The sequence below is a fragment of the Tenrec ecaudatus genome, chromosome 1 (assembly GCF_050624435.1).
Source record: "Tenrec ecaudatus isolate mTenEca1 chromosome 1, mTenEca1.hap1, whole genome shotgun sequence".
NCBI lineage: Eukaryota > Metazoa > Chordata > Mammalia > Afrosoricida > Tenrecidae > Tenrec > Tenrec ecaudatus.
In genome coordinates this window covers 63457726-63466967 of record NC_134530.1, presented here as the reverse complement: position 1 = coordinate 63466967, position 9242 = coordinate 63457726, and the positions used below count along the sequence as shown (strand labels likewise).

At 44.1% G+C, this 9242-nt stretch overlaps 1 pseudogene; it reads left to right on the top strand.

Annotated features, from left to right (window-relative positions):
- Nucleotides 1-3320: 3320 nt before the first annotated feature.
- Nucleotides 3321-4869, top strand: LOC142434572 (NADH dehydrogenase [ubiquinone] iron-sulfur protein 2, mitochondrial pseudogene; annotated as a pseudogene).
- The last annotated feature ends 4373 nt before the right edge of the window (nucleotides 4870-9242 follow it).

Below are 9242 nucleotides of genomic sequence, written 5' to 3'. Positions count from 1 at the left end.
CCCCTTGGTCCTAATATCAGGATTCCAACCAGACGTTCTTTCTGTGTGCGGGTATGTGTGTCTAAGTAATGTAAACTTATTCCTGCTTTAGAGTTTTACAAAGCTGCGCCCACTGCCTGGGATTTTGTTCCCTGGGAGCTTTGCATGATTGGTGGCTTTTTCACCTCTCCACTTAATAGTCACCTTCTCAAAGATGCCTTTTTGGACCACTCATCTAAAGTTTTATTTTCTTTATAACTGTTGCCACTATGTCACCATCTCACTTATTTATTGGTTTATTTTCTGCCTCCCCGTAAGCACTTGCCTATTTTGTTCACAATTATATCCTTATCGTGCCTGGCATCTGGTAGACCTTCTACAAATGCCTATTGAAAGAAGTAAAGCAAATGATATCAAAGGTTTAAGTGGAGAACAAATGTTTTGAGAATAATGAGGGCAACGAATGTACAAATGTGCTAGACACATGGATGGACGTATGGATTGTGATAAGAGTTGTATGAGCCCCCAATAAAATGATTTTTAAAAAAGAAAGAAAAAAGGAAAAGTTGGAATATATTTTGAGATTTTGAATCATCAGACACTGTAAACTGAGATTATTGACTTAAAGAATTAAAATAGTCTTGGATTATATATATTAAAAAAAGATATATATTATTCTGGCAAACCTGTGACTGACATTCTCAGTGAATATTATTATAAAATTTCCCTGAAAACCAAAAACCAAAACAAAACAAAAAACAGAAAGAAAATTCTCAGAATAATTTCTAATAGATTTTTATGGAATCTCTAAATGAAATATCTACATATTAGGAAACCAGACACTTTGTGAGTGCCAGAGAAAAGAAAACCTAACTTTCACAAGTTGCTTATTCAATGCAATAAATTGAATGCCATCAGTTTAAAAAGAAAGAAAGAAAGAAAGAAAGAAAGAAAGAAAGAAAGAAAGAAAGAAAGAAAGAAAGAAAGAAAGAAGTCAAGCTTGGGTGGATGCATGGATGATGAAGGAATTAATAGGGTGAATGAAGACAGCAGAGAAAGAATTATTGTCAGAGCAATTAGTAAGTATAAAGGCATAAAGTTGAGAGTGCATAAGATATTCAAGAAATTGAAAGAGACAAAAAAAAGAAATTGAAAGAAGCTTGGAATATTTGGCATCAAGAGAAGTAGGGAGTAAGTTGTCCCAAATGGAGCTGGATTTTAGACATTCAAGTTCCATGTGAACTTGAAGCCAAACAAAAACCAAACCCACTGCCATTGAGTTGAATCCAACAAACAAACAAACCCACTGTCATTTAGTTAAATCCAACTCACAGTGATCCTATAGAATAGGGTAGAACTGCCCCTGTAGTTTTCCAAGACTGTAAATCCTTATGAGAATAGAGAACCTCATCTTCCTCTCAGGGAGGTGCTGATGGTTTCAAACTGCTGACCTTGGGTTTAGCAGTCCAATATGTAGCCACTACACCATCAAGGCTTTATGAAGTCATTTGAGAGTTTTCAGCAGGGGAGGGACTTAATTCAATTTTCACCCTAGAAAAATAATTCTGGGTACTGTAAAGAGAGTAGACTAAAAGAATAAAAGGGATAAACTTGACCTTGAACCTAGAATAGCTAAAGCAAAGGGAAGCAATGATGAAGTAAAAGAGCTGAATAAAAAATTGCAAAGGATATGGGAGCAGGAGGCACAGGGAATCCAGGGTGGATGATACCTTCAGGACCCAGGGTGTGAGGGGCGATGCTGGGAGAGTGGAGGGTGAATGGGTTGGAAAGGGGGAACTGATTAAAAGGATCCACATGTGACCTCTTCCCTGGGAGAGGGACAGCAGAGAAGGGGGAAAGGGAGACTCCAGATAGGGCAAGATATGACAAAATAACAATCTGTGGATTATCAAGGGCTCATGAGGGAGGGGGAAGTGGGGAGGGAGGGAAAAAAAAAAGAGGACCTGATGCAGAGGGCTTAAGTGGAGAGCAAATGCTTTGAGAGTGATTAGGGCAAAGAATGTATGGATGTGCTTTATACAATCGATGTATGTATATGTGTGGATTGTGATAAGAGTTGTATGAGCCCCTAATAAAGTGTAAAAAAAGAAAAGAAAAAAATGATTAGGGCAAAGAATGTACAGATGTGCATTATACAATTGATGTATGTATATGCATGGATTGTGATAAGAGTTGTATGAGCCCCTAATAAAATGTTTTAAAAAATTGCAAAGGTCAGCTAGAGAAGTCAAAGTAAAGTTTTATATTGAAATGTAAAAAGACCTGGAGCTATAAAGTTAAAAAGGAAGAACACACTGAGCATAACTCAAGCTGAAAGAACTGCAGAAAGCCTCAAATTGCAATACCGAAAGATTAAAAAGAAACAAAACCTCACTGCCATTGAGTCAATGTCAACTTATAGTAGTCCTGTATGGCAGGGTTGGACTGGCCCTGTGAGTTTCTGAGACAGTAACTCTTGACAGGCGTATAAAGGTAGAAATTCCTGTCTTTCTCCCATGGAACAATACAAGAAGCATTAAAAAAAAAGATAGAAATGATACACAGAGCCACTGTATCAAAATGAACCAGATGGCATTTAACTATCTCAAGAGGGAGCATATGATTAAGCATATGATGGTTCTGAAGGAAAAAGTCTAAGCTTCAATGAAGGCAGTAGCCAAATTTAAGGCTTCAGAAATTGATGGAATACCAGCTGAAATATTTCAACAAGCTGATGAATCACTGGAAGCACTCACTTGTCTATGCTAAGAAATTTAAGACAGCTACCTGGCCAATCGACTGGAAGAGATCCATATTTGTAACCATCCCAAAGAAAGGTATGCATCATGGTGGTATCTTTTCACCAAACTTATTCAGTCTGTATGATGAACAATAATCTGGGATGAGCTATATGAAAAAAAATGCGGTATCAAGATTGGAGGAAGGCTTATTAACAACCTTCAATATGCAGATGATACACCTTGCTTGCTGTAAGCAAGGAGATATGAGGCGCTTGTTAATGACGATCAAGGGCTGCAGCCTTTAGTACAACTCAGTAGAGAAGACCAAAATCCTCTCAACTGGACCAACAGACAATATCAAATAAATGGGGGAAACATGGAAATTTTCAAACAACATATTGCACTGGGCAAATTTGCTGCGTAAGACCTCTTTAAAGTGTTGAAGAGCAAGGATGTCACTTTCAGGATAAGCCATAGAATTTTCAATTACCTCAGATGTGTGAGAAAGCTGGGCAACAAAGAAGACTACCAAAGAATCAATGTATTTGAATTATGGTGTTGGCAAAGACTATTGAAAGTACAGGCTGTCGGCCCCGGGAGTGAGATGGCTGTGCTGAGGGCCCTCTGCAGCCTCCGGGGCGTCGCGGCCCAGGTGCTGCAGCCCGGGGCCGGGGGTCGACTGGCAGTTCAGCCCAGCAGAGGTCCTCGCCAGTGGCAGCCAGATGTGGAGTGGGCAGAACAGTTTGCAGGGGCTGTCATGTACCCTACCAAGGAAACAGCCCACTGGAAGCCTCCACCCTGGAATGATGTGGACCCTCCCAAGGACAAACTGGTGTCGAACCTGACCCTGAACTTTGGGCCTCAGCACCCGGTCGCCCACGGAGTCCTGCGACTCGTGATGGAACTGAGTGGGAAGATGGTGCGCAAGTGTGACCCTCACATCGGCCTGCTGCACCGTGGCACGGAGAAGCTCATCGAGTACAAGACCTATCTGCAGGCCCTTCCATACTTCGACCGGCTGGACTATGTGTCCATGATGTGTAACGAGCAGGCCTATTCCCTGGCTGTGGAGAAGTTGCTCAACATCCAGCCTCCACCACGGGCTCAGTGGATCCGAGTGCTGTTTGGAGAAATCACACGGCTTCTGAATCACATCATGGCGGTGACCACACACGCCCTGGACATTGGGGCCATGACCCCTTTCTTCTGGATGTTTGAAGAAAGAGAGATGTTTGAGTTCTACGAGCGAGTGTCCGGCGCCCGAATGCACGCTGCTTATGTCAGGCCGGGAGGCGTGCACCAGGACCTACCTCTCGGGCTCATGGATGACATCTATGAGTTTTCTAAGAACTTCTCTCTCCGGATTAATGAGGTGGAGGAGATGCTGACCAACAATAGGATCTGGCGAAATCGCACGGTGGACATCGGGGTTGTCACAGCACAGGATGCCCTTAACTACGGTTTCAGTGGGGTGATGCTCCGGGGCTCTGGTATCCAGTGGGACCTTCGGAAGACACAGCCCTACGATGTGTACGACCAGGTGGAGTTCGATGTTCCCATTGGCTTCCACGGGGACTGCTACAATCGGTACCTGTGCCGGGTGGAGGAGATGCGGCAGTCCCTTCGGATCATCCTGCAGTGTTTAAACAAGATGCCTCCCGGGGAGATCAAGGTTGATGACGCCAAAGTGTCTCCTCCAAAGCGAGCCGAGATGAAGACTTCCATGGAGTCGCTGATTCACCACTTTAAGCTGTACACCGAGGGCTACCAGGTGCCTCCAGGGGCCACCTACACTGCCATTGAGGCTCCTAAAGGCGAGTTTACTTGGTGTCTGATGGCAGCAGCCGCCCGTACCGATGCAAGATCAAGGCGCCTGGTTTTGCCCACTTGGCTGGCTTGGACAAGATGTCCAAGGGACACATGCTGGCAGATGTCGTCGCCATCATAGGTACCCAAGACATTGTGTTTGGAGAAGTAGATCGGTGAACAGGGATGACCTCCGTCCTCAGCTTCCTCAGTGACATGCGTCACCACTGGAAGTGGTGTGTGTGCATGCGTGGAAGTGCCTATCCACACATGTACACTGAGCTGTCAGGCTTCCTGGGTGTGTACATGAAAAGGAAAGTATAATAAATTAGCCGTTCTGTGGCCCCTATGAAAAAAAAAAAAGAAAGTACAGTGGACTGCCAGGAGAAGAAACAACCCTTTATTGGAGTATGGACAGCCAGGATGTTCCTTAGAAATAAGGATTTTAAAAAAAGAAGAAAAGAAATAAGGATGGTGAGACTTTGTCTTACGTATTTTAGACAAGTTATCAGGAGAGACCAGTCTCTGGAAAAGGACATCATGCTTGGGAAAGCTGTAAGGCATCAGAGAAGAAGATGGAGTGACACAGTGGCTTCAACAATGAGCTCCACCACTACCACAATTGTGAGGATCAGGCAGCATTCTGTTCTATTGTATATAGGATGGCTGTGGGTCAGAACTGACTTGGTGGCATCTAATTATATATATATATATTTAAGTACAATTCTCTCTCTTTTTTTATTGGGTGTTCTTAAAACTCTTATCACAATCCATACATAATATCCATTGTGTCACACACATTTGTACATATGTTGTCATCATCTTTTTCAAAACATTTTCTTTCTACTTGAGCCCCTGGCATCAGCTCCTCTATTTTCCTCTCCCTCCCCAATGTCCCCTTGATAATTTTTTTTTTCATGTCTTACACCGACCGCTGTCTCATTTTACCCACTTTTCTGCTGTCCATCCCCCTGGGAGGGGGGTGGCCATACATCGATCATTGTGATCGGTTACCCCTTATTCCTCCTCACCCCAACCCTTACTTACCCTCCTAGTATTGTTATTTCCCTTATTGGTCCTGAGGGGTTTATCTGTTCTGGATTCCCTGTGTTTTGAGTTCTTATCTATACCAATATACATGTTCTGGTATAGCCAGATTTGTAAGATAGAATTGGGGTCATGGTAGTGGGTGTGGGAGAGGAAGCATTAAAGAGCTGGAAGAAGGTTGTGTGTTTTGTCGGGGTTATCCGCACCCTGACTGGCTCTTATCTTCCTTGTGGCCCTTCTGACAGGGGGTGTCCAATTGACTACTGAAAGGCTTTGGGTCTCCACTCTGTCATCCCCCTCATTCCCATTGATATGATTTTTGTTTGTTAGTTTTCCTTTGGGTCTTTGATGCCTGATACCTGATCCCATTAACACCTCATGATCACACAGGCTGGTGTGCTTCCATGTCAGCTTTGTTGCTTCTCAGCTAAATGGCCGCTTGTTTATCTTCAAGCCTTTAAGACCCCAGATGCTATATCTTTTGATAGCCTGGCACGATCAGCTTTCTTCACCACATTTGCTTATGCATTTTGTCTTCAGTGATCAAGTCAGGTATTAGTAGAGTGCCCTGTTAGGAGAACAAATTGTTCTTGCGTTGAGGGAGTACTTGAGTAGAGGCCCAATGTCCATCTGCTGTCATAATACTTTGTAAATAAATATATGTATGTAGATCTATTCCCATGTCATTATATATACATGTATTTACATATATACATGTTTGTATTTAGACCTCCATAACTGTCCTATGCCTCCCAGTTCTTTCCTCTATTTCCTTTCACTTTCCTCCCATCCCACTATCATGTTTGGCCTTCATTCAGGTTTTGGTAATTCCTCTAGGCTACATTGCCCTTGATGGAGCCCCCCACCCCAAGCATCCTATGCCCTCTTCGGCATCAATTTTAGATCACTTATTCTTCCCTTGTCCCTAGGTTTGTTGGCACCCACCTCCTTTTCCCCCATCTCCCACTCTCCTGTGTTTCCCCCAGAAACATCAGTCCCATTGTTCTCTCCTGTGGATTGTGCATATGGCCTTTCTTGTCCAGAGAGACATGCATAGACAATAATACACACAAAGCAAAGCAAACCATAACAAAAATAAATCAACAACAGCTAATACAACTAAATAAAAAAGAAAGAAAGGAAAAAAAGAAAAACCAATACCAAAAACTGAAAAGCCCTCAAACAGTTCCAGGTCTGTCCATTGATCTTTATGAGTGTTTTCTAGTGGAGTCTGCAACGGTGCCACACCCTGTCCCCACAGTCTACCTTTGACATTCCTCGGGGACTTCGATGTTCCACTCCCCTTGCTGCCCTGCTGTACACCCTTAGTGTTTCACCCCAGTGCGGTTGGTCGGATCGGGCACATCTCCCACACCCTGTCCCCAGTGCTGTCCCCCTTAGCGCTATTTATCAGCCAGGAACGTCGTCGTGTCTCGTGAAGGGGTCGAACCTGTGATCCTTTCTGTGCATTGGCTGCCCTGAGACAGAATATTGTTCTCAGGGCTTGGTGGGCCGGTGTGTGTTTCACTCTCCCCCTCTTCGTTTGCTGGTGATCAGACGTGCCCCACTTCTTGAACTGCAGCTTCAGTGCTGTCCTCTGAAGTACATTCCTCTAGGGTGGGGGTTAGGGGGTAGTTGGGATTGGTGGCTGGCCTGCAGACCTCTTTATTGGTTCCCTGCTTCATGTGCCGGGTTGAAGTCTGGCACCCTCCCCTTGGGTGGGTTAGTGCCCTGTTCCCCGCTACCCCTATCTATTTCCCCCTCCTTATTAGTGGGCTGCCGTAAGTATCCCTGGGTTGAGTTTGGCACCTGCCGCGGTACCTGGACCTCCCCCTGGGAATGTCTGTATATAGTAGCTTTTCTAACAATATTCTTAAGAGGAGGTGGGGGTGGGGGTGGAGAGATATACATTCACACATAAAAGTGAAATTATAACGATGTCATGAGGGTAGGGGGGTGGCGGGGGGGGGTAGAAAGGGGGAACCCATCACAAGGTTGGATATATAGCCCCCCGGGGGATGAATAACAGAAATGCGGGTGAAGGGAGACAACGGAAAGTGTAAGGCATGAAATAACAACAATCATATATAATTAATCAAGGATTCACAGGGGAGGGAGGGAGGGGGAAAAGGAAGAGCTGATACCAAGGGTTCAAGTAAAAAGAAAATGTTTTGGAAACGTTGATAGCAACATATGTACAAGTGTGCTTAATACAATTGAATGATGGCTTGTCATAAGATTTGTAAGAGCCTCCCAATAAAATTATTAATAAAAAAGTGAAGTTAATTTTAATAACATACTTCAATAATGTATTTCAAATATCAGCATATTCAATCCTCACTACAACCCTACATCTCCCACATACAACCATTTTAATATGTAATCAATGTAAACATAATTAACGAGATATTTTAACTTATTTTGTTTGTATGCGAAGTCCTCAAAATCCAATGTGCACTATGTACTATGGCACGTCCCAATTTGGAACAGTCATATTTCAAGCACTCCATAGACATAAGGGGCTAGTGGCCTCTATGTTGGGCAGCATAGAGGAAGAATGTTTCAGGCAAAGGAAAGAGCTGGTGTAAAAGTGCCAAGACAGAAATGGCAAAAGTTAAGTCTTAAGCGTTTGAGAAGAGCCAGGAGGGCCAGAAAGAACTGAAGGATGAGTGGGCAAAGGGCTAGAAAATGACGTTGGTTGAGCAAAAGGCAGGAACTAGATTCTAGGCAGTCGTGCAAAGCAGTCTAGGAAGCAGTCTGGGAATTATTCTGTGTGTGACTAGGAAACATTAAACGACTCTGAGCAAGGGACATGTTAAATCCCTTCGTGAACCATGAAATGCTGTGCCCATGGCCCATGTTGGCTATCATTATGTTTCTAATGACAGGAGGCGGCACTCTCCGCTTCACACTTGGAGAACAGAGTATGTGTTGGAATCCTAACCCGTATACCTGTGGATTCAATCCTATTTGAAAATCGAGATTTCCAGTGTAGGGTGTGTGCTGAAGCTAATGACTTCTGAATGATATGAAGAAGAGGGTAGACATAGACACAAACAAGCATAAATGGGGGGAGGTGGACACCATGTAAGCATCCCTGGTGGTGTAATGGTTCCATATTGGGCCACTAACCGCAAGGTTGGCAGTTCAAAACCACTAGCTGCCTCTTCACCACCTTCCCTGTTGCTCTGCTGTTGCTGCCATGCAGGTGGAACTGTGCAGCTTTAGCAGGTACAAGGCTTACCTTGGACACGGGCGGTGCTGTGCCAGGACAGATGGAACAGCCTTCCAGCTTCTTAATGCAAAGTGCAAATCAGCATTCCTTTAAAGAGGAACTCTTGGCAAAGAAACGGGACTGTTCTGTACAGAAGGAAGCACCAAAAGGGACAATCAAGGGAAGAAAATAAAAAGAAAAGAACCTGCCCGGCAGTCACATTCCAGAGGGGCATCACTGGTGCATCTCTTGCAGACACAATGGCCAAGGGGAATCAGAAACAGGAAGGTAGAAAGCCGAATGAGAACAGGCTATCAGGGCCGCCAAGGAAGCAAAAAAGGCAAAAAACAAGCATCAAAAACAGTGGTTCTCAACCTGTGGGTTGTGACCGCTTTGGGGGTTGAATGACCCTTTCACAGGGATCACTTAAGACCATCCAAAAACACCACTCCTCT